General features: G+C 39.8%; 1 pseudogene; it reads right to left on the bottom strand.

The window, feature by feature from the left end:
- Positions 1-1,209: 1,209 nt before the first annotated feature.
- Positions 1,210-25,147, bottom strand: LOC117962808 (TBC1 domain family member 2A-like; annotated as a pseudogene).
- Between the last annotated feature and the right edge of the window lie 1,221 nt (positions 25,148-26,368).

Raw genomic sequence — 26,368 nt, forward strand, 5'->3', positions numbered from 1 at the left:
CCGGCCCCGCCCCGGTCACTGTCCCTCTCGCCCGTTGAAGGAAGTTGAGTCCCAGGACGCACTGATCCTGGACCCAGACCTCCTGGTCGAAGGCGGTCTCACCAAGGTTATGGTAGCTGCCCATCTCTTCCTTGGCCAGGTTCAACAGCACCATCTGGGCATCCCCTCTCAGTGCCGCCGTCAGTTGCTTTGCCTTGTCACCCTCGCTCCTCTTGCACAGCTTACCCAGCACAGTTAGTTGAGCGTGGAAGGCCTCTCAGTTCGTGGTGCCATCAAAGCTGGGCAACTTTGCGCTCTGCCGTCCTGCTGTACTGTCGCCGCCTTCAGGTTGATCAGCCTGCGGTCTCTCCTGGCTCCAGGTATCCGGCGTGATCCCATGCTCTCTGCCGCTGGTGAACGCCATTCTCTAGAGCGGGTCAAGACTCATCTCTCCTGGCTCCGGGTATCAGGCGCAGCACTCTGCGGGACCCAGCTGGGCCCCATGTGCTCTACAGCTGGTGACCACCGTCTTTCAGGGCTGGCCAAGACTCGTCTCTCCTCACTGAACCTGGCCTGTTCCTCCATCAGGCCGAGCTCCTTCTTGCACTGGAGCAGCCGCTCCAGCTCATGGTACATCTCTCCATCTCTTAACCTCTCCTGCTTGACGCTCGGGGGTTCCATCTCAAATCCCGCTCTGACACCACTGTAGCGTTTCAACAGGAGGCAGAAAACAGGAGACACGCTCTTACAGCCCACAACCCGTACAACATTGCAGGTTAACCACGACCAATCAGTGGCCACTATCAGCCCCACTCCCCCTGGCTCCTGCAAGGTACATATAATGATCCTGCAAGGTTGCACCAATAATCCAGTATAGGGGAACAGTGTCTGCAGCAGGGTAAGCGCTCCTACGCATGGGAAGCACGGTCGCAGACCATGCAACTTTGCTCTGCAAAGCACTTCAAGCACAGACGAATGCACAAAGTCCCAGTGACAGCCTTTTGTTACAATATATATTATTAGTGATTGTATTAGAGGCTCATATATCATCATTTGATCCTCGACTACCTTTTTTCTATACGGTCTCCTTTTCCAAACATAGATGAAAAAATTATGATTTTAAAATGTTGACTGCATCAGGATATACAACATAAAAGCTTGGCTGTTGAATAATTAACTGGAATGTCATTGAGTAAAACAGAAATATATTGGGGAAAAGAGATACAGACGTTTCAGCAGTTTAATATTAGTTAATGTTTTTTATTAACATTTATTATCAGTAAACTAAAGGGAGGTATTAACACTGTTGTAGAACAATCTTTTCTGAATTTGCTGTGGGACAAATTAATAAATGAAGTGTTTCTCCACTGCAAATGTTATTACTGTATTTATATAAACCTTTATAGAAACAAAAGAGAAATATTTTCAGTAGAATAAGATTTTGTTTAACAAATCTAAAACACAATGATAATACCAGTATTTGATGTTTATTCAGTTCAAATACCTTACACAAAGGATGCAAAAAATGCACACCATTTCATCAAAAAACAAGTTCTGTTATATTATACAGCAGAGAAAATGCCTTGAAAAGGGCTCATCTCAGCCAGTTAAAGTATGTTCTGGGTTTCACAGTTTAACCTTGTGAGGAGAGTGACACTGGTAATATATAAGTGCTTATGCCGTAATACTTTCCTAAAATAATAATTCACTTTGAGAGACTTTGACTATAGTTCAGATTGCCATCACATTATAAAACAGCAATACAAAAATGAACGCCTAAATATTAGAAATGTTCTCGTTAATTCTCCCTATTGTGCAATAATACGTACATAAAAAATCCAATTAAATATCATAATATACAAATACAGAATACAAATATGTTCTAAATGTTTTACATGTATGTGTTTAGTCTTTGACCAGGTAATCAACCTGGCAACACCTGAGAAAATAAAGGCAGCTTGTATTGGTTGCCAACAGGCCCTTATACATTGATTCGAGTGAAAAAGACAACCCATTCTTCACAAAAATAATTTATTTTAACACATTTTTCCATTATTCTTATTTTTTATTTTAGCTTTTCTCTTCACATTTTTTAGTAAACAAAAAAAGCACAAACAAAATCTCAACGTGTTTCGACAGAGTCTTAATCATGAGTAAACTTAATTTGATACAGAGGAACACCCCTTTTTTTTTTTTTACACTCAATTCTCCACAGGCGATTAATCACCTTTACGTCACAAACCTTCAATTGACAATCAGAACAATCAAAAACAACTGAAATTAATAAGTAATTAGGTACAGAAATGACAACAGAAGGCAGAAGACCATACTTTTTATATTATTTTAAACACTCAATCTGTACGTCAACACAAAACTTTTCATACCACTAAATATTCTTTTACTAAGTTACTTTTTTCTTTTTACTCTGCAACTTGAATAATGAACAGAGGTATATACTGTATACATACAAACATACATTCTACAAAAAATACCCATATTTAAAGTCTTCATTAAGGCCATGTGGTGGAACAGAATTAAAAAAAAATATCACAAAAGTTTCCCTTCTCAAGAGTTGTTTGTCAACTGAGCCATCTCTTAAAAGGTGATTAATCACCTGTGGAAAATTGAGTGTATAAAAAAGGGGTGTTCCTCTGTATCAAATTAAGTCTACTCATGAATAAGACGAAACGCGCTGAGATTTTGTTTGTGCTTTTTTGTTTTCTAAAAAATATTTGAAGAGAAAAGCTAAAATAAAAAATAAGAATAATGGGAACAATTTGTTAAAATTAGTTAAAATTCAGCGCAATAGACAATGCAGCCATGCTCCAGTCACAAAAGCTATCCCTACTATCAACACATTAATATCCATAATTCTATTTATTTAACAGTTGGCATTTAAAAACTTTAGACACGTAGTTGTTACATGTCTTGCATCCCTAAAAAATTAAAAAGTAAACATTTTTAAAATCATTACTGAATTAAACATTTTACCAGCGTTGAAAAATCTATATGTAGCGATCAATTATATATATATATATATATATATATATATATATATATATATATATATATATATATATATATATACACACACAGTATATATAGCACTGTATTCATCCTATTTTTTCCTTTTCAAGCTCAAGTAAAAAACGTTTGTGTTTTTGCTTTCGTCACTTAGTTTAGGTTTATCAGAGGTACATGAATTAAAACTGTACCTCTAAACCTAAGTGAATTCATGCAAATCATGAAGGATTGCCATACAATTTAACATAATTAAACAAAGCAACGTCTTCCTCTTAACTTAGCAGTAACTGAACTATGCAATTTACAGGAATATAAACAAACAACCAATGCATAAAAAATAAGTTTATTTCAGAGATAGTCTCGTTTAGAAAATCTGGAACCTGGTTGCCGGTCTGAAAAGTAACTGGAATCTCTGTACTTGTTCACATTAGCCTGGCCTAAATTAATCACATTTCAAGACATTAATTTTCAAGATCTCCAATGAGTTTGTTTTCTTGGGAAACTACAAAATAATTAATTTACTGAACTGATCTGAGTGGAATGGAACTGCTGATTGAAGAAATTCAGAGACTGACAGATGATAATTATAGTAAAAGGCTGTTTTATGAGATAAGAAACAGGTTTATCCTTTGTGCCAATTGTGCTGCACTGTGTGTTGGTTTTGTGTTTGTGGAAGCCGAGGGCTTAGGACCACCATACTCCTTTCATGTGACTTAAACTGGATTTGAAGTCAAGCATTCAGAGATGTAGTGTGTGTGTATTACCAACACACCTATTTCCATTAATATTCTGCATTTTGACAGGTTTGGTAAACTTAATTTGTTGACTCTAAAACAAGTATGTCGGTACATCACGCGCCATTACAAAATAAGAGCCGAACTGTACATGTAAAAATGTAAGTCTGACATACCTATATACTCATCAACAGATAAAGGATAACAGTTAGATGTATGTGTGACATACACAATATGTAAGCCCCACTATATTCCACAGCAGGAAATAATAAGGCAAACAAATTAGTTTAAATAGTATCAGTGATGTGTAATTTTTCAATAACGTCAGGACGTGTGATGCAAGCTAACTGCAGTCTGTATTACTTCTTCGTCTTCGCTGACAGCAGTGTCCAGGTCCTTGTCTTTGCGCTCCACTTGTTGTTCTTTCACAAACTCCTCCTGTATCCTCTCCAGCTCCTGCAGCTCGGCTGTCAGCCTCTACATGTGAAACTCTCGTCTGTTCTTCAGCAGCTTCATAGGGAAGGGATTCATATCATTAAATGCTATGTTCATTAGTTTCCTAAAGACAGAAGATACAGAGAAAACAAAATGCCACTGATGAAACAACTGCAAAGTTAAAGGACCTGGGAACTCTGCATTTTTCCCCCTTTCAAAAAACACACAAATAAATAAACAATAAAGTATGGGCCTGCCAAAATTAAATTCATAAAAAGACACAAAAAGACAAACATACACACTTGAGAAACAATGCAGTTTTTTTTTTTTTTAATTTAGTCATTGCCAATTTTTTATTATTATCTCCCCAATTTGGAATGGCCGAAGTGTGTGCCGTCAGCCGACCCCTTTTTTTCACACTGCGGACTTGCCATGCAGCCACCCAAGAGGTACAGCGTCGGAGGACAACGCAGCTCTTGGGGAGCTTACAGGCAAGCCTGCAGGCACCCAGCCAGACTACAGGGGTCGCTGGTGCGGGGTGAGCCGATGACGCCCTGGCCGACCTAACCCTCCCTCCCCCCGGGCGGCGCTCGGCCAATTGAGCGTCGCCACCTGGAAGCTCCTGTCCTCGGTCGGCAAAGGAATAGCCTGGACTCGAACTTGCGACGTCCAGACTATAGGGCACATCCTGCACTCCACGTGGAGCGCCTTTACTGGATGCGCCACTCGGGAGCCCCACACAGTTCTAACAGGAACAAAAAATTTAAGTCTGACATACAAAGTTGTTACTTGCTAATTTTATAACATAATTGTTTAGATATTGAACCCATTAACTTCTACAGTGTATCAATCTTCAGGTGGTCCAAATCAGTCAATGGCCCCGTCTCTGCACAGCCGGCACTGCTTGGATTCTTGTCTAATACTGAAGCATGAATGGCTGCATCTAAATGAATGTGTTTGTATTTGAGGTTTAGTGGCTGGGCAGAGGAGAAACATGGTGATTGAATCAATAATTCCAATGAAAAGGCTTTGAGAACTAAATGGAAACATATTTCTGCTGCTTTACAGTCATTGTGAGAAAGCTCTGCCAAATTATTATCATATAATCCCAGTTATTACACTGAAAATCAAGAGAAAGCAGACTGATTGATCCAGTTCCGTGCTACAGTATAACAGAAAATACATGTTTTCAGTAAATAAAAGGCAACATAACCTTGGAATTATTCATCCTTAGGATAACTTATTTTTACTACTAAGACCTAATGGCAAGAAAATTCTGTTTTTAATAGGATCTTAAACGGCTGGTTTCACAAACTACAATTAGCACTAATTTTGGACTACCTTACCTAAGATAACAATAGGTAGTCCAGGATTAGTGCTAATCAGGGCCTGTGAAACCAGCCAATTGACCTACCAGTTAAATTGTTCAACACTTTAATAATCTGCTTGCAAACTGTTCATTAAACAGCTATACATACATGTGGCAATGTGCCCCGTCCCTGTGTGCATTTGTGTGTTGCGTGCGTGTGTTAATGTTGGTGTATAGTCATTGGTACACGGGATATAAACGGGTCTGTGTTTCACGTGTATTTAAAAAGTGTATATTTGTATTTAGGCACGGGATTGCACATCACGCACGTGCATTTAAAATATAATATGTGAACACGGGGTTGCACAGAATTAATTCACGTGCTGGGATTCAAGTGAATAATTAATTAGTAATTGAATCCCAGCACAACAGTATATATAGAGACACGTAGCACTCAGTCAGGGTTAGGTGTTCAGGGAGTGGAGAACGGGTGAGAGAGACAGTTCTTTCCTTATTATTATTATTATTATTATTATTATTATTATTATTATTATTATTATTATTATTATTATTATTATTATTCTTTTTACCTCCTTCTCCACACTCGTTCTCCACTCACCGAACACCTAACCACGAGTGACTAAACGTGCATCTATTTATACTGTTTGTGCTGGGATTCAATTACTAATTAATTATTCACTTGAATCCCAGCACGTGAATTCATTACGTGAAACCCCGTGTTCACATATTATATTTTAAATGCACGTGCGTGATGTGCAATCCCGTGCCTAAATACAAATATACACTTTTTAAATACACGTGAAACACAGACCCGTTTATATCCCGTGTACCAATGACTATACACCAACATTAACACACGCACGCAACACACAAATGCACACAGGGACGGGGCACATTGCCACAATACATTACATCTGTTTTCTAAGCTGTAAAGAGGACATTATGTGGGTCTGTGAGGTGGGGGCTCCATTACCTGTAGGAAGTGAATGGTAAAGAAAGACTTACGGTTTCATAGTGGATGCATGGTAAAGCTCAGTAAACTGCAAAATCACTGTTCACATTTACCATCATCAAAATGGTACAAGACAGTTTACTGAAATCACTAACTTTACTAGTGGTTAAAAGCATGGCCACTGGAGTGAGTGAGATGAGTGTGAACTGTTTATACAGTCTGTGATTGACAGCAACTGGTCTGATGCGTCTGCTGTACATTATCATCATCCTCATTCTGCCTCACTTGCCATCAGAGATAGTTTTGGTGAAAAAACTGAGGTATTGGTAGATTTCCAGATTGTCGTGAATTTTTAGAATGTCCTCTTCATTGTACTTAAAGAGGGCCAGTGCACAGCGAAATATCACATGGAAACAGAAAGAAGGAAATACTGTTCAGGTTAAAAAAGAAGGATACTTTCGCTCATCAAGTCGTCACTGGACTGAGCCCTTTTATAATTAATTATATTTTACTTATTTCCATGTTTTTCATTTTTACTCTCTATAACTCTCTAAAATGTCATTACTATAATTTAAAATAATTGGATAAGCTGCTACAATGTAAGTGTGACATACTGTGCACATGTTTGCAAGTTAAGACAATTTTTCTCAACAATTTGTGCTGAAAAATGTATTAAGCACGTTTCAACACAGTTGGGTAAGTGTGGGTGGTGTGGGTGGTGTGGGTGGTGTGGGTGGTGGGGGGGGGGGGGGGGGGTATTAAAGGATCAATTACTAACACAGCCGGCGCTGTACCTTTGTGCCCTCATAGAGGAAAGCGTCCCACACTCTGAGCAGGATGTCGCTGACCAGACTTTCCACGAAGACCACCAGGAACCAGTTGAAGGTGATGAGGGAATGATCGATGCTGTGCTCCTTGAAGTGGGCCGTCAGGCGAGGCATCTTCTCAGCAAGAAAGTCACGGAACACCCTCTGATCAGCCTGCAAGGAACAAAGAGCTCTGCTTAGAGCAGCAGGAGTTGCTCAGCTGTTAGAACAAATAGGGACTATGACTGCCTGAATTAGCACATCCACAGTACTTACTGGTGAAGCAAAGGGGATAGCATTAAAACTCAGCTATAGGCTGACGAGCAATGTCACAAATATTTTAACATTTTCTTAGTAATAACGGAGAGACATAGACAAATTAGCCAATTTCCATAACAGGTGCCTTTGGAAAATAGGCAAAAACTGGTCAAACAAAATCTCAAATAAAGACCTCCACGAGAAGACCAAATCATCACAGATACAAAAAGAAGAAGACTGAGGTGTATAGGCCACGTACTCGGGATGGAACAAACCCATATCCAGAAGGTAGCTCTACAAGGGATACCACAAGGGAAAAGAAAATGAGGCAGAGAAAGTTGCCTAAGATCGAGAGGTGGCAAGGGCTTGTTGCGTCCTTGTGTCCCTGGAGGGAAGAAGAGGGTTCACTGATTTAAAATCAGTTGTTGTACATACTGTACCTGAGAGGCAGTGAGGGTTTTGCTGTAGTAGTCTTGTGGCATTATGATTTCAACAACAGCCACCAGACACCAGAAGGCATCCTCTTCATCCTTCAGAACTAAAAGTGCAATAGCTGCCAACCTGCAAGAGGAAACACACACAACACATGACTCCACTGGAAGTGTGCTGCTAATATTCAGAAGAAAAGGGGGACACATAGGTGTGCCAAGCCACATTTTTACACATTTTAGTCCCTATTTTGAAATAAATTCAGAGGAATTTGATGTATGAAACTAGCAAGAAATTATGTAAATTATACACTTATTTGTATTTATTATTATTTTATTTCTTAGCAGACACCCTTACCCAGGGTGACTTACAGTCGTAGACAAAAATACATTTCAAGAATCAGTATAAGTATTAATACGATTACGATTCAATAACGGAACAGATAACAGTGTCAGTGATAGTTACATCAGGATATAATTAAATACAAAATACTACAGATTAAATGACACTCGACAGATTACAGTACTCTAAAGTACAGGGTTAAATGCAGTAAAATAGGGAGCAGATAAGAGCAAGTAAAGTGCATTTAAGGAAGAGTGATAAGTGTCCAGATGGAAAAGAGGAGTTTCTACAGGTGCTGTCTGAAGAGGTGAGTCTTGAGGAGGCGCCGGAATTATTTTTAATCTGCCTGAATATGGCCACTCGTGCTTTCCACCACAGTTGTCTTTACAGTTGTGTAGAATATTAAAGAACATATCTGGGCCAGTATATTTGTGATTCCAGAAAAATATATATTGTACAGGGGAGGGATGAGTAGCTAAGAATACACAACACAGTTAACAACCACTAGGTGTCATAATTTCTCAAATCAATAAATAAACACTGTTTGCATGTGTATTCTTATTGCTATTTATAATACAACAACACATTGCTCTAATATAGTGTCCTGGCATAGCTACCTCCAACGAAATGTTCTAAAATGTTAAACACCGGTAATGCTGCCATTACCTGTGGCACTGCTTACCGGTAATAGGCATTATTCTCTGTTTTAGAAAATGATAAGTTATGCTAGTCCACGTCCAAGAAGTACAAGAAAGTGTTTTGTCTTTTTTGGCAACACCTTTTACTACTTAAAATGAGCGAATGGCATTAAGAACTTTCAATACAAAAGGTACAGTACCGGTTGAGGCCCTGCAGTAGCCGATGGTGGGGTTTTGCCAGGAGAAGGCTAGCAGAATGCGCTGTAGCTTTTGGACTGCGTCGGAGGTGGGCGAGGAGAAGTGCTTATTGCTGGTGAGGGTGCGGTGCAGCTCCAGCCTGATCTGCCGCGAGGCCGGGTGCTCCGACACCTCGCAGTGCTTCCTCAGCTCCTGGTAGCGATTGGGATTCCGCTTCCTATAGACCTGCGTCCGTGTCCTCACGATCCAGCGCCACACCTGCTCCCGGTACTCCACAGGGATCCCACACCGGATCAGGCCCTTCAGCTCCGGGGAGGGAGCCAGCTGGTCCAAGGGACGGCTGGCCAGGTAGTTAGCCCACCTGGTCCGCAAAGGCTTGTCCACCATCTCATTGTTGCGCAGGTTGTTGGAACGGATCTCCAGGTCCTGGATTTTGGCCAGGAGCTTCACATCCTCTACTTCATAATCAGGAATGGTCTTGAATCCATAGTCGTCGTACTCACTGGGAAGGAACAGAAAGTTAAACAAGGATGTTGGTAACATGCAGTATTCACATATTCCCTAAATTATCATACAACATTGTATAGTAGGTGCATGGCTCCAGGTTTTTGTGATTTAGTTATGTGTAATGAACCTCTATGTTAAGTTGTACTGTTATATTTCTAAACAGTCCCCTCTGCCAGCGTATTCCTCCCCATCGCTGCAGGAGAGCATTGAGTTAGTTAGTTGAGTTGGAACAGTTGGCGGAGAGAGACAAAGGGAGAGAAGGGAGTGGGCTGAAGTTTGACGGTTAGGAGGAGGTAAATATGTTTGGAAGCCAGTACAAGAACCAGGAAAGGGTTATGTGTAAATGGTATATGTGCCTGAAACTAACCTGCCTAGGGTTATGTATAAGGCCCTGTGTAAATCGAGATTTCACGAACTGCGCAGAAATTGCGAACTTAGCCAAATACCGTGATTTTTTCAATATTCTTATAATTATTATTTGTATTTCATACGATGGAGGTAAGCTATTCTGTATGTCCTGCAATGTTACTGCAAATCATCTCTTGACAGGCATTTAGATTCAAGTATTCACTGAAAGAGAAAGGCGGAAATCCAAGAAACCAAAAACATGAACTTCCATGTTCCAAAAGTCCACTGAAAACCGTGAAGCACGAAACACATTAAATTTTGACCTGACAGGGATGTTTGTTTGCGCAAATATCCCTCTTGAAAAACTGGACAACCAAAAGTTACGTAATTTCTTCATACTGAGTGTAGCAAATGGTGGAGTGATTCCTTCATCAGCCCAGCTGAGACGTGAATACTTACCTAAAGTTGCCGACTATCACAAGCAGGAGATTATGGAATTAGTAAAACAGTCTGGTTGCTTGTCAATGGTCACTGACGAGTCGACTGATGCCCAGCAATATGTGTTTCACATTGTATTTGTTTTGCAGGGCCTAAATGGTGAACATGCATCTGACATAGAACTGAAAGCTGTCCTTGCAGATACACTTTACCTACAGGCTGTTAATGACAACACCGTTTCACAAGCTATTGTAAAGTGCTTGAATAACTTTGACGTTGATTTTGAAGATGTCAGTGCATTTATCAATCTATTTGCTGTATAAAAAAATAATAATAATAATCTGTACACATAATTTATAAAATAGTTCTGAGCACAATCTGCAAAATAAGACACTTTACCCGTGATACTGCCTTGAATTAAAAAAAAAAAAAAAAAAAAAAACACACACTATTTTCACAGGGCCTTATGTATGAACAAAGGATCCTGGAGTTTTCTAAATAAACTGTAGACTTGCTGCAGCCTCTGACTTCTTATATATGGTCCTGGAATTGCAGTGTTTATTGACGCACATTGCTCTTTATGTGGTTGGTTAGGGAGCAGTTCAATGTCAATCCAATCTTTGACCTTTCTTTTTGCCTGCTAAGGTGTGCAGTGGTATTGTGATGTGGATTACTATACAGTTAACAGCAAGCTCATTTCAGCTGCTTGCATCAATCGCTCGAACAGCAGAACAAACATTTTCTGTTCAATTTACAATCAATACTATTCAATCTGAGTTCCTGTGCAGCTGTTAAGACTACAGTAAACTCTACGAAAGGAATTTCTATAATATTGACAAAAACAAACTGAGAAAATAATCATGAAAAATAGGAAATGCATATAATTTGCACTTCTGTTCTAAACAGACCATGCAACAAAACAAAAATAGTTTTTGTTTTGTTTTGTTTTAAAGAAGTGACAAACAAAATATATATGTTTTTCAATTATTAAATTATCACATTAAAAGAGCAGGGCACATGACATAGAAAATCATAGACAGCAAAGCCCAGAAACTACTGTAAGTTCCAGCTCTTTTTTGGCTTTTCATTTGCGCACCTATTAGATCACAATTGCAACAAACCAACATTAACATTTTGATCCTTTGCTTGTTTTGGTATTTCAGTTCGGGATATGAGGGTATTATATGAAAATGGAACTGGTGAAGCTTGCAATCACATCATCAGTTTAGCAATAGAATTGCATTTTAAATATCTGAATATACTTAGTAACAAAAAAACAAGAAAGTAACCGGGGGGAAAAAAGTTTTCGCTGTGAAACCCCGGTATGGAAATGTCAGTACTGTCTTACCTGACAGGGTTGAGTTTAAAGACATCCTTCTTGTCTCCCTGCAGTGAGTCCTCAATGAGCCTTTTCACCATCTCCTGCTGACTGCTGTCCAGCCCTTTGCTCTCCTGCAGCCTGCGCAGCACGACCAGGTACTTGCTCTCAATCTGGCAGTTTTTGGCCTCCAGGTAGGCACACTGCAACACAAAAGAGAGGTTTAGGGTTAGGATTAAAACAAAACACAGCAGCTGGTGAAAGCAGTAACCCTCCCACAACCTCCCACTCATTTCCAAGGCAGGGCAGTCCAAAGGCAGAGGGTTTCTACACCCTGTTACTTTTTAACTGGGTTGAACTTGTTTATTAAAATGTAAAAATGAACCTAGTACATTTCCAAATAACTAATTTTACAGTTCTGATGGAGCCATTCCAATTATAATCTTGCTTCTGCTCCTTAAATTAATTTGATTTAATAATCCTCTTCGCTGCAGTATTCACTTGTTCCCTTGTGCTGCTTATATTAATTACAAGACTGCTATTTCCTACAGTGCAATATGTGTGTCACCCGAGTGCTTATGGACACTGTGGCTGTGAAGGGTCATTTCTTTGAAAGTTAAACTGTTGTGTACAATACATGTTTTTTTTCGATTACGATTCGGAAATCAAAGCGTTTATGTTTTTGGCAATTTTAGCAGTTTTAGCATAACCTGCAACTGAAATTATATTTATTTATTTATTTATTTTTACAATTTTTGCTATTTGGTTCTTCTTTAAACCAGAGTCACTCTGGTATCAAATGTGATACCTATTAATTCAAGTGCTCCCAGAAATCCTGAAACATCTCTACTGTAGTACAATAGTTTTTCATGTCACAAAAATGGTCTGATCCTAAATATATCTAAAATAATTTAAAACCATTGCCAATCAGACCAGATAGATAAAACATCTAATTTGCTGCAATCATACCAGCCAGTAGCTGTTTCATTGCACAGTGCACTCAGGGGATATCACTATATGGAGCCATGACACAGGCGCTAGGACAGATCAAGCACTGATACAGAAACAGCTACAACTTGACCCACCCCAAAGAACACATTGGGGTCAACAAGATTAAACATTAATTTAATTTGCAAACCAGGCATTTGTGTTTTTGTGAACAGTGCCCTACATTCACAGCACTGTACTTCACGGGGCGGAGCTATGCCACCTGATAGTGTTTATTGACAGAGTTAGTAAACATACACACATGGAGAGAGGGGCTCCGCCTCTTCCAGGCCCAACATTTACTTGATCGATAGACACGATAAACAGGAGGGGGGCCACCGTCTTTGAGGTGACCCGACATACGAGAGGGGCATCGTCTCTGAGGTTACCCGACATACGAAGAGGCTCGCAAACCGGAAAGAAAACATGAATTAGTATTGTTAACACAAAAGAGGTTCCGGCTCTTCCTGACCAAACATATACAGTAGGGGGGTTCCGTCGCTAAAGAGACCCGACAAACAGGAGGGGGGCCACCGTCTTTGAGGTGACCCGACATACCAAGAGGGGCACCGTCTCTGAGGTTACCCGACATACGAAGAGGCTCGCGAACCGGAAAGAAAACATAAAGTTAGTATTTGTTAAAACATATAATGCGAGGTGTTCCGCCTCTTCAAAGCCCAACATAATAGAAGGGGGGTTCCGTCGCTGAGGAGACCCGACAAACAGGAGGGGGGCCATCGTCTTTGAGGAGACCCGACAAACACGAGGGATGCCACCGCTTGGGGACCCTCACATAGAGGCATCAGACCTGAAAGAAGAATCCCAAAAGAAACATACATGCAGATGGAAGGGTTTGGCCGGGGGTCCCCTCTGACTCATGGAGAACCCTCCTCTATGAGGTAAATGAAGCGGAGCTTAACAAAGGGTTGGAGAAAGTGGAATCACTAACCCCCCAAAAATGGACCCCCGGCTCCCCGCTGACGCAACAGGAAGAAAAAGAGAGAACCGCCAATGCATAAGAAAGAAGAAAAAGAGAAAACATTTAGACGAAAGAAAACAAACACTTAACGTGACAAAGGGGTTAGTAGACTGTACCCTAATGACTATGTGAAGACCCTCTGCACAGTGGAAAGAAACCCCCCCCCCCTTTCTTTAATTTTATTTCTTAGGGGGAAATCTTTGGTGGCTCAGGCAGAAAGGTCGTCCCCACTCCGGACATACTAGCAATGGACTGATGTGCGGAGGATATTTCAGATGATGAAGAATGAATATAACTTTCAACTGCTGATGAAGTCCAGCGCCCCATATTTTTAATTAAATGCTGGTTAATGTTGGCTTTTGCGGCTGAAGTGGCTGCCCCTATTCTAAAAGAATGAGGAGTGTAGAATTGCGAAGGAAGACCTGCTCTGGATACCACAGTGGAAAGGTGTGTTGAAAACCAATGCCTTGATACAATGGACTGGCTTGAATTGATAAACAAAGGGTCTGAGGATGAAATGGCTTTGCGTTCTGCAATGTACTTCAACATGGAAGTGAAGGGACACAGAGGAGAGTTGATCTTAGAAAGCTGAATACATTGTCCTTGCCGCAGTTGATCTGTTTTTGAAATGCGAAGAAATAAGATGAAATGAGAATCTGGGATGAGCTTGAGGTCACTGCAGCGGATACCTAGGGTAGGAAAGCTGGCAATAGAAGGAACTGTATATTCAGAACATCTCAAAAATCCAAAAAATGCAGCTAGACATATGACTTCCATAGTTAAATCATCAAATGGAGAAAAACAGCCGTGGCAGAGAATTGAAATCAATTTACTGAGAATGTCTATAGAAATAGGCAGGCGAGCAGAAGAAGGAGCCAGAGAGCACTTGGAAATTCCTCGTAAAAGGAGACGAACCGCTGGAATTGATAATAGAGTTGGGAAATTGATGGACATCAAGCGAAATTGATGCTGAATTCCTGACAAATATAGTCTGATTGTAGCTGGTGCCAGATGTAGAGAGTCCTTTGCGTGCACTATGAACGCCATGATCCAGTCCTGGTTGAATGGAGTAGGATTAGTCCTGCTTTGTAAACAAAAAGTTACATAACATGCCCAACCTGTAGAGTACGAGGATCTGGTAGATGGGGCAAGTGCTGATGCCATGTAATCTTGAGCTGAATTAAGAAGTTTATTAATAGTTGGATTTAGTTGAAAATCAGCTGATTGAACTGTGGCGTTGCTGCTGGATATTGCAGAGCTGAGGGCAGCAAACTGTGGAATTTGGAAATCTGTAAACGGGAAAGAGCATCAGCTGCATTATTAAAAATGCCCGGTAGGTGGCGAGCTTGTATTAGGAAGTTATTAGAGACTGAAATCCATACTAGCCGCCACAGCAATTGCATTATAAGAGCAGAGGAGGAACGTCCTTTATTTATAATATGCACTGTAGTTGAATTATCACAGTAAAATAGTATTGATTTCTCAGACCAGAGATGACCCCATAGCTGGGCAGCTGCTACTATTGGGTATATCTCTAGCAGAGCTGTGGATTTTAGATGAGGAGATATGTTCTCGATTTCCTCAGGCCATGTACTGCAAAACCATTGACTATTAAATAGACCTCCGAATCCCAGAGATGAGGCATCAGTAAATAAAGCCATATCGTGAGGAGCTGAAATGAAATCATCATAAAACATAGAGAGACCGTTCCAGTGCTGAATAAGCGCAGACCACATTTTAATATCTTTCCTAGCTTCTGAAGAGATATTTAAATAGGAGTCCAGATTTTTTGCTGTTGATGCCAGCGCTAGCAGCCGAGATATAAACGTCCTCCCTTGTGGAATGATACGTATTGCAAAATTAAAGTAACCCAGCAATGAAAGCTGTGCCCGTTTTTTAATTGTTTTACTGATCTGAAAATCCTGAATGAGCAAACGAAAATGGTTAAGTTTAGACTCAGGCAGGCGGGCTTCAAACTTTTCTGTATCTAGAATGATTCCAAGGAATTCCAAAGAATTTTTTCTTCTGAAAGCGGAACGCCAACTTCAGAAAATAAGCTTTTAAGATTGGAAATCGCTTCTGCTGGTGCATCTGAAGGAGGAGAAATTACTAAAAAATCGTCCAACAAGTGGAGCAAGAACGGGACATGATAGACATTAAGAAGGATCCAGCATAATGCTTCCGACAGTGTATCAAATATCTTCGGGCTGCTACGGCAGCCGAAAGTCAATTGAGTGGCAAAATAAAACTTCCCTTCCCAGCATATACCAAACAGGTGACGGAGAGAAGGATGGATTGGCATTACTTTAAATGCGTCTGATATGTCTGCTTTTGCTAACCAGGAACCACGACCTGCTAATTTAATTGAATGTATTGCGTCTGCAATAGTGATGTAATGCAGGAAAAATTGATCTCGGGGAATTAATGAGTTAATGCTGCTGGTGCTTGACCCCCGTGGTGCTGATAAATCAATAATGAGATGTTTTTTTCCTGACATTTTCCTCGTGGCAATGCCGATAGGATTAATTCTATATATTGGAAAAGGAGAAGCTAAAAATGGACCGACTATAAATCCTTTTTTAATTTCTTTTTCGATGAGAGACTACACTGATTGTGGATCTTGAGTCGCTGAATAAAGATTTTTGCTTTGGAACGAGGAAGTAGGAATTTGAGTAAGACCGGTTGAAAAAACATTTTTTAATCTGTCGATCAGGTAATTAATTAAGTTACTGTCGGGATGATTCTGTAATTTACTTGATAATGCCAGGATGTTTGTAGACGGTGAGCATCGGGGAAAGTCACTTGCGTTTTAAAAGGCAGATTGTATTAACGTGAGCGTCACCGCAATTGCTGCACATGTTGATAAAATTGCATTGCCTATTCGAACAGAAGCCAGTATTGAAATTGTTGCAGATTTGTCTTCCTCCTGAAAATCTAATACTACGCCCGTATTTGTCTTTCCTTGTAGATTGATCGAGGGGAGCTGAAGAATGTATAGGATTAGTTACTGAAGATCTGTATGAATTAGCGGCGAAACTGGGTGCTTTAGAAGTTGATGCAATTGCAGCTTTAGGGCAGAGGGCTGTTGAATGAGCTGTTGAAGCGCACACCCCACATGCATTAGCCCTTAAACCACCAAAAATTCTATTAAATAGATCTGGATCAGGTTTTGCCCAATTGATGATGTGATTATCTGCTGCCAATATCGCTGCTGCTTTTGCAGAGAATGCTTTATGATACTCATAAAACATAGTCCCTCCGTATCTGACAGACAGCTCCACGATGTAAGATTCCAATTCAGCTCTGCGGTTAGGATATACCGAGCATAACACATCTCTGAATATGGAGAAAGCAAGGACAAACTCCCCTAATGTAAGATTTTTAAGCAGTCTGGGATCTCTGGATTTTAGAGTTACCGCCAATTCTCCACAATCGACTACTTTATGGTCCAAGAATTCCGAAGTCGTCATTAATAGTGAAACAAGATTAATGTCCTTACCTTCGAGAATGACACGTCTGATTTGTGGAGATATAGTGTGACGTCTCGCTGCAGTTGGAGAGGAGGATCCGTATGTAGATGCAGTAGCGAGGTTGTATATTGGAGGATCTGCTTTGCTGGCTGAAATTAGGGCTGGACCGGGAAAAGCTGTAGGCGGCGCTGCAGCATTTGATGCTGAAATTAATGACTGCGCTGTAGATTGTTTTCCCTGTTCTAGATACGACAGTTGAGAACTGACCGAAGATAGAGTATCGGAAAAAGGCTGCATAAATTATTTTATCTCGTTGAATATTTGCGAATGTTGGATTTCGATGGCTGGCTGCTGGTTAGCGGTGCTAGTTGTGGGGGTAGTTAGATTCGGAATAGACTGCCTGCTGTCTGTTTTAGGACGCTGAATGGCTGGGCGCGGCTGATTATGTTTTTTCGGAGGAAAGACTGGTTCTGCTGAGACTGAATTGCAATAGAGAATGAAAAGAGACTCTCTATCACTCCCTGCCGGAATCGCATTACCATTTTTAAGGAGGGTTTTTATCAATTTATTCATGGGCCAGTCCTTCCAAAACAATCGATCCGGAGGGGCGTCCTGAGGCCGAAGACGCTTGGATTGTCGCAGATTCGATGTTTGGGTGGCAGGAACGGTAGGCAACATTTGTACTGGAACCTGGTCGAGAGCCTGATCAGGAGCCTGATCAGATGTAACTGAAATAGCAGAAGGGGAGAAAAAACGGAGACTGGATGGACCCTGGATTGAAGCTGAAGGAGAATGATCTGTTAATGACAGAAAATCCTGGGAATCCTCAGAATCCGATGACAACTGCTGTAAGTACTCCATTATTGAGGTACGCAAATGTAGATGGGTCTTGAAATCGCTTAGGTTTAAGCCAAAAACGAAAAAACACAAGACAGCGAAGTAGAGGTGACTAATGTTTAAATAAGGTAGGTTTAATTGATGACGGCAGATGATGGTGCCTAGCTCCGCCCCCTGAACCCTACCTATAGGTTAACATTTGTATTTAGAATTCACTACATATTTTTCCAATTTGCTTTCTGCATCTACACAAGACCTAGATTTGGAGATGAAAGGGAAACATCCCAGTCAGTCTGATCTGTTCATTCTGGGAGACTGGAGCTGGCTCAGTTGCTAACTTCTCTGTGGTTTTAATTAGTAATGCATGAACACACCCGAGGTTGCTGACCAGGCTAACAGCCAGCCAGTCAGAACTACTATGACAGTCAACTAAGAAGAAGAAACAAGGAGTGAAACCAAGTAGGAGTACAAAGAAAATTATAAAAATAAGGGAAGTACAGTATAAAATGAAAAAAGAAAAACCACAAATTACTAAAGAGAAACATAACAGAGGAAGTATCTCTGCAAAAAAAGCAAATAATTGACCAAAAATACTGACTGCCTATGTCTTTATTTATGCAGATACTAGACTACAATAACAAGGTAAGAAGGTATGTGGAGGAGTGGTTAGGGCTCTTGACCCGAGGGTCGTGGGTTCAATCCCAGCTGGGGGACACTGCTGCTGTACCCTTGAGCAAGGTACTTTACCTAGATTGCTCCAGTAAAAACCCAACTGTATAAATGGGTAATTGTATGTAAAAATAATGTGATATCTTGTAACAATTGTAAGTCGCCTTAGATAAGGGTGTCTGCTAAGAAATAAATAATAATAATAATAATAATAATAATAATAATAAAAGTATATTAATAAACATGGTAAACCCAGGTAAATTATTATAAATGCATTGTATAACCATGGGAAAAGCATGGGTAAAACTGCAGAAATACTGTGGTTAAACAGGAGGCCAAAGGAATGCTTTAAACTTTTAAAAAGTTACCAGGATGTGAAAATGATACAAAGTGAATCTAAAGTTGTTTTTTTTATTTTGTTTTGTTTTTTGCGTTAGACTGTGTAAGAATAGTGCCCAGTAGGTCACCAGCTTGCGTCACTACATTAGAACCACTTGCGATCCATGTGTCACTAAGCAGTTTGCTTTATCATAATGTACCAGCATGCTAGTTGTTCTTTAATTTACTTTGGCTTCTTAGTGCAGACAGAGATGTCTCCAGGCGAAATCACAGATCTCATTGTGGTTTTGTGGTTAAAGCTATAAGAAAAAAGAAATAAATGAAACTCATTACTATTACTATTAATCTGGGGCCTAGGCTATAAAAGCTGAAAATGAGATGTTTAGTATTAAATAAAGTCACTTATATATTAGCCTTACACAGTGACGATACTGCATTAAAGACTTGTAGGTAAGGATAATATATTTTTTGAACATATATGTTTTTTCACAATGGTTAAATGGGTACAGATCTGTCACACAGCAAGCTGTAAAGCACATACCTTCATCAGGAGGCCCTTCTCCTCTTCTGAACTGTTCCTCCACAGCTTAGTAAGCTGGTAGATTTCAGAGTTGAGGAACTTGTTTTGCATCTTGTGCGCCTCTATATCGTCCTAGTAAACACAGTAAACGAATGAAATCATAACACAATCTGTGGTTGTACTTAAAACATTTGTACTGTGAGCTCTACTTATTAAGAGCACAGGTTTGACCTAGTCCTGACTGATCACTGCTTTTCTTTGCTTTCATAATTGTACTCATTTGTACCCTATAAAACACTGTTTGAAAATCGCTGGGATACGTAAAAAAAAAGTGTGGCTAACTAATGTCAATTAATACACTGTACAAAAACAATATACTTGTTTTGTTCTAATAACAAAGAAATAGAAGAAAAAAATAGTTGGCCAACTGATCACGTGTCTGGAATTATTATTTGACTTTATATTAGTGGATTTAAGTTTTGCTAATAAGCAGATAACTGGTCTCCTAACTTTTATCAGAGAGCAGTGTACCCCCTCATGCCTAGTAGCCTGGGGTTACACAGGGATTTTTTTTTTTTCATACAGTATGTTTATGTTATTATAATAATTTTTGCTGTTCATTGTAACATCACATCAACACTGTGCAAGCCTGACCTATAGAGTACAAAATCACAGTAACGTGATACAAAGTACGGTCGAACTTGTCGTATCTGATCCTGTAAGATATGACACCATCATTACCCAATTGACCTGTGCCATGTGTGACTTACATATGCTGCTACCAACTGAATGGTACTGATGGAAACTGACCAATGCACATTTTATTATGGGTCTAAAACAGTAAATTCACCTCTTAGCAGGTCAGAATTTGTACACGCTGTCACTTCACATAACTGCCCAGTTTAACCATAGTAAATAAAAGAAAAGTAAAGGATTCATAAAATTACTGTACTGTTAAAAAGCGTGCATCCTTGTTGTTGTTTATGTCTCAGGTTAACACACACACAATGTAAAAAAAAAACTGTCAGATTACTTTGGCATACACTGAGAAAGCATGTTAAGAACTGTTTGGAATGCTGTTTTGTAAACTGAGAAATACTGTACTTCAGTGCTTGTGCAGTCATTTTCACAGATTTTTTTTGTATAGAATACATGCTGTGTCGTACTTTGGTGTTTTAGGCACACTGATGTACCTGATGTTGTTCATTTATAATGCCCCGACGTTAATAAAGAAACTACAATATACTAAAACGACTTCCTCTGAGATACAATATTAGTATATATTCGCTGGACCCCTGGACCGGTTCTACTATAAATGAATCATTCTTAGACTGGAGTGGCAAACAGTAATTGTGTGTCTGCTCCAATGCTAATAAAAGCTAGTTAAGATGTCATGTTTGTAATGCTTATTGGATGCAGAGAAGGTGCAGAATACCATATGTGACACCCCAGCAGTGAAAACATGGATCAGTTAATTTACTGCTTTTTCACATCATGCAGGATTACATGGTGGTCAAACAAAACCAAAAAAAAGAGTGTGGTTTTATCCGTGTTTCTTGAAACAAGAGTTGACGTACTTCCCATGGCTGTAATGTAAAAGTAACTTTTAAAATAACCTTGAGGTGCTCAATCTTCTCCTGCAGCCTGCAGGAGGTCTCTGTGCCCATGGAGTTGGCTACGGTACGCTGGGGGTCAGCCATGCAGGCGGCCACCTGCTCGGAGAGCTTGAGGATGACTTCCTGCTTGGCATTGTTCTTCTCCATCATGAGCTGCACGTGCTGCTGCAGCTCATTCACTTGGCAGTCCTGCATGGCCAGCCGCTGCTCCAGCTCCTCCTTGTCTTTGAGCAGGGCCTCCAGGCGGCCGTCCAGGTCAGCGATACACCTCTCTCTGTGCCGCACCAGCTCCAGCCGCTCCTGCTCCCCTGCTGCTGCCAGGAACTGTTTGCTTGTCCTCTTCTCCTGCTGTGCTGCCTCCAGGGCCTTGTGAAGCACCAGCTCCTGATTTCAAAACAAAAACACTATGGTCATTTACTCTTAAAGGTGAAGCTTCATGAGCTGTGTTGGAGGTCCTGTAAATAAATTATACTGTAGGTGGTCCCTGAATAATGCACCTGTACTTTCTTTGTAATCTGAACCAGGTGGGATCAGACCTGTTCAGATTAGTGATTTGTTTGGAGTAATGATAATAAACTGTACCATACTAAAAATGCCTGGTATAGTATTTGTTATAGGTTTTTGATTCTTGCATTTCCTGAAAAATCTGTAATATCCCTTTGAATAAAAAAATACTGTTTTACTTCTCATATAAGAACAGCTATTAACATCATGCATTTAATTACAGTTATAGCTACAGGTAAATTCAAATAGTCTACTGTACAATGCAATAGTCTACTGTACAATGCAATTTTCCCTAAAAAACAGCCTGTTGCAGTATTTATTAGTAGTGCATATGAGAAAAGGCTCTGAAGCTCTGCCCTATATTATACGTCAGTGGCCTTAAAACCAATTATCAGACATTATTCTTATTACTATTTTGTTTATTTTGCAGACACCTTTATCCAAGGCGACTTACAGAGACTAGGGTGTGTGAACTATACATCAGCTGCAGAGTCACTTACAACAACGTCTCACCTGAAAGACGGACCACAAGGAGGTTAAGTGACTTGCTCAGGGTCACACAGTGACTCAGTGGCTGAACTGGAATCTGAGCCGGGGACCTCCTGATTACAAGCCCTTTTCTTTAACCACTGGACCACACAGCCTACTATTTCAATAACAATGTCCTTTTTTTAACCAATTATAAAAGATGAATTCAGTGAAGTGTTTTTAGAAAAGACCAGCAAAATGACTGAAAATTCTGCACACTGCCTGCTGGTGGTCATTTTTCAAACCATTCAGGAGATCAGCTTAACTTGTGTGTTTTTAACAGGCTCAAAAAAGACCTTGTTTTTGCAGCTCTGTTCTTTGTACTCTGAAAGAAGAAAACAATGATAATGCAATAAAAGTACCAAACACTGGAAATACTGTCCCAGTATTACAATAATAATGAGCAATGGTGTCTTGTAAAGTGGTTTCATAAGGTCCAGGATAACCGTGTCTTTAATCAAGACACAAAAACTAATGATAAAATAAGTCAAAATGCACATGCAGAATAAATTCTGTGCACAAATAAAGATTGTGTCTGTTGGTCTAATTTTAGATCAAATATACAATTAGCATGCATCTTGCATGTTGCAGATCAGGTGCATTTGAGCACCGCGTTAAAAGTCGTATGGGTTACTAACAGGAAACAAGAAGGCGGCGATGCAAGATTAAAGTTTATGTTTGGGAAACAATCAAATATGCTTATTGAAGCTCATAAAAATGTAAAAGGAAGTTTTGTGACCATACAGGCAAAAATGTAAGCTGTCTTTTTATCATCATAAGATACAGAGGAGTCATGAGCGAAAACCCAGAATTGCATTCAGGAGCTCTATTGTGACTGTTTAGATCTAGCCCTGCAGAAACTGTCCATGCACAGGGCACAAAATTACCCTTGACTTCCTGACTCACCCTGCACACCATGCACTCATGCCTTTACCAGCTGAGCCCCTCTGGGGTCCCAGAGATTTTGTATTTTAATACACTTGTACTGCATGTGTTGATGACAAAATAATAAAAAAATTCTACATTGTAACCTTTATGGATTCATAGGAACAGTAGTACAGCACAAGAGTTTCAGTTACAGACAATGAAGCAACAACAGACTCTCTTCACTGTTTCAGAAGTGCCCTTCAACCCTATTTTACATACACAGCTACTATAGAACATCATACCACCATGTTTATAACAATTTGGATTATCAGCAATACAGTTATCACACTTTTAAAAAGCTATCCTGTTAGGTAATGCATGAGTTATTCTGCTAAATGTGTTTGCCTTCACACCCAGTGACACCTTAGCCAAAGAGGAAAGAAAATGCACAGTAAAGTAACCAATTTGTGGTCAGCATGCAGGTTTCTGACTTGCATAGAAAAAGAGTTAAGACATCACACAGTAAATACAGTAGATCAGTACTTTAATTAGTTTAGGCAAAATTATTGCTGGTCTTGGATTTGAGTTTGTATTACTTTGTGTAACTGCTTGACTAAATCCACTGTTTCTGTCTTATGTTCGTTCATACCATGCTTATTATAGATACAACATCATATTTAAATACTATCATACAACTTTATAAAGGTTTACCACTGTGTTTTTGCACAGTATTTTTTACAGTTTTCCCATGCTTTCCCCGTGATTAGACTGTTATGTTCCCACAGTGTACCCTGGCTTTCCATGTTTATTAATATGCTTTACCATACCTAGCTGGTCTTTACAATGCTGACCTATGCTGTACCACTATGCTTTATGATTTTACTATGGGAAACATTTATAAGGTTCAATCATTCATTGTACAAGTGCCTCACAAGACATATTATTTAATAACTCAGTTATCAGTTGTTATGTGCTTAAATATACTTCAGTCACCCAAACCAAACATATACCTTTTGTGACTTGAGCTCCTCAGTGAGCGTGAACACCTCGTGCTGGAGTCTGGATTGTTTGTCCACGGGGCTCCCCTCCTTTCCTGACACCTTCTCCCCAGAAGGCTGAAGAGAACTGGTCATTTTCTTCTCCCTCTTGTTCATGCTGCTTGATGGAGAACTCTTTCCTCCAGTCTTTGCTTCCTGCGCAGACTCGTTTGTAACTGAAGAAACTGAAGGAGCTGAAAGGACTGTAGGTGCTGGGGGTGTCAGAGGTACAGGCGGTGCTGGAGGTGCCAGGAAAGAGAGCAAGCAAAGAAAGCATTTGAAATGCATGAATATTTATTTATTTTTATATATATATATATATATATATTGTTCTTAAACTTGCTGGTTCTATATTTTATTCTGGAGCCACCTACCTGACAATATACCCTTCATAATCATTAAACAAAAAAAAGAAAATAATGATTATTTCTGGAATTCAAATTTGTTATACACACAAAAATCATCATAGAACCCATAGTACCGATGTTAATTCTAGGGTGCCTAGCCAAAACTACAATTTGCTGCAAAAGTTGTTAAAAAGAGCTGTTGTTTTCAATGAAAGGTGAAATTGTGAGCTATCTAGTGAGTTTTCTAGAAATTTCTTAAAAAAAGGCTTTATTGACACTCATTCTTTATCTTATTAACAAGCTTTACTCCTGCATGGTTCACCTTTTAGGAACAGGAAACCTCTGCACATTTATAACAGCAGAAAGAGTTCTTACCCTGCATGAGAAGAATGTAATAGTTTCAGAGCCACTGTGGTGGTCCCCGCATTGAACTGATCCAGACATGAACTAAGCAGAGACACAGACTTTGCAGGGCAGTTTCCTGTCAACTGAAGGACGCACCTGTTGTTTCCCCCAGTATCTGTGTCACAGGATCCTCACAGGGACAGTCTTCCGACTGCTGAATCTTGTCAAAGTTGAACACACTCCGCCTCAGCTCCTGAGCTGGCTTGTTTCCACAGATATTGAGGACTGTGTTCCTGTAAGGGCAAGGCAGAGGAAACACAAACTGACTTCTGAAGGCAAAGTACAGAGAAAACGAAACTAAATGCATAGAAACAAACACACACACACACACACAAACTAAAGTAGTACACAACAAATAACAAAATCCAAAGCTCAACTGGTTGCTTCTCTTGGATAGGGCTGACTAGTTTACATATCAGGTTTGAATAACTTCTGTAAATTTTGAGTAGTTTTGGACAGGCAAAAGGACTGTAAAATATAAAAATTGACAATTTTATTATCACAGCAGTAAATTGAGAAAAAAATAAATAAAACAGCATTGGGAGGGAGCAATATTAACCCAATTTGGTTAACCTGAATCCAAGTATGAACCAAGTATTTCATTAACATACATTCCCCACCATGACTGTAAATTCATGACCATGACATAAGCATTATGAAATGGCAATGCAGTTTCCTGAAAAGTCCCAAGACATGAATGGACGCACAATAAATATTACCACAGAATGTGTACACCTAGTTTAACCAAAATTAGACAGGTGTGACATACAGATGGACAGATGAACAGCCAGAGTCACCTCCACACAACGCTGTTTTTATAAAAATGGAAACAAGGCAGAAGATAACATCACAAAGTGAATCCCTGTCTAGTTACCATGTTTGTGTTCTCAGCAACTAAGCCTGCTTCAAGGCTTCAAGCACAACAGAGCCGGTGAGTCATCGGCAGAAATGAGACTTTCTCACTGTGAACATTCTCAGCATGGGTATGGGGCAGAATTGAAATCACCCTTTTGTTATTTTGAGTTCTTTCCACCACACAGCACCAACATTCTCCTGTATGATCATCATTTTTGATTGTTTGAATTCATTAAGATATCTGACACCAGACACAATAAACAAAGTCCTGGTACTTTTGTTACCTCACCTAATTAAAGCATTGCATTTCTTGCTTCACATTACACCTCATGAAAATATCTTAGATATAATTACAATAAAGGGCAAAACATGAAAAAATATGTGGTGGTTACAAGAGTATAGCAACACTTTGTAAGCGTTTAGAATAAATAATTTAAATTGGGTTATTCCGGTTCAGCTGTTTTGTTTTGCATGCACACAACACCTACCCTGGAACCCTTTTCTCCATCAGATCACAAACTGAAGAACCACACCCCACACACAATTTGGTCGACTTGAGCTAGAATTAAAACTGGGCTGTCAGTGAGCTTACCTTCCCAAGGTGCAGAAGGCAGCTGGCAGAGCTGTGTGGAGGTAGTGGAGGGCTCTGCAGGTATTTTCACCAGGCTGGTA

Source organism: Acipenser ruthenus, unplaced genomic scaffold (assembly GCF_902713425.1).
Source record: "Acipenser ruthenus unplaced genomic scaffold, fAciRut3.2 maternal haplotype, whole genome shotgun sequence".
NCBI lineage: Eukaryota > Metazoa > Chordata > Actinopteri > Acipenseriformes > Acipenseridae > Acipenser > Acipenser ruthenus.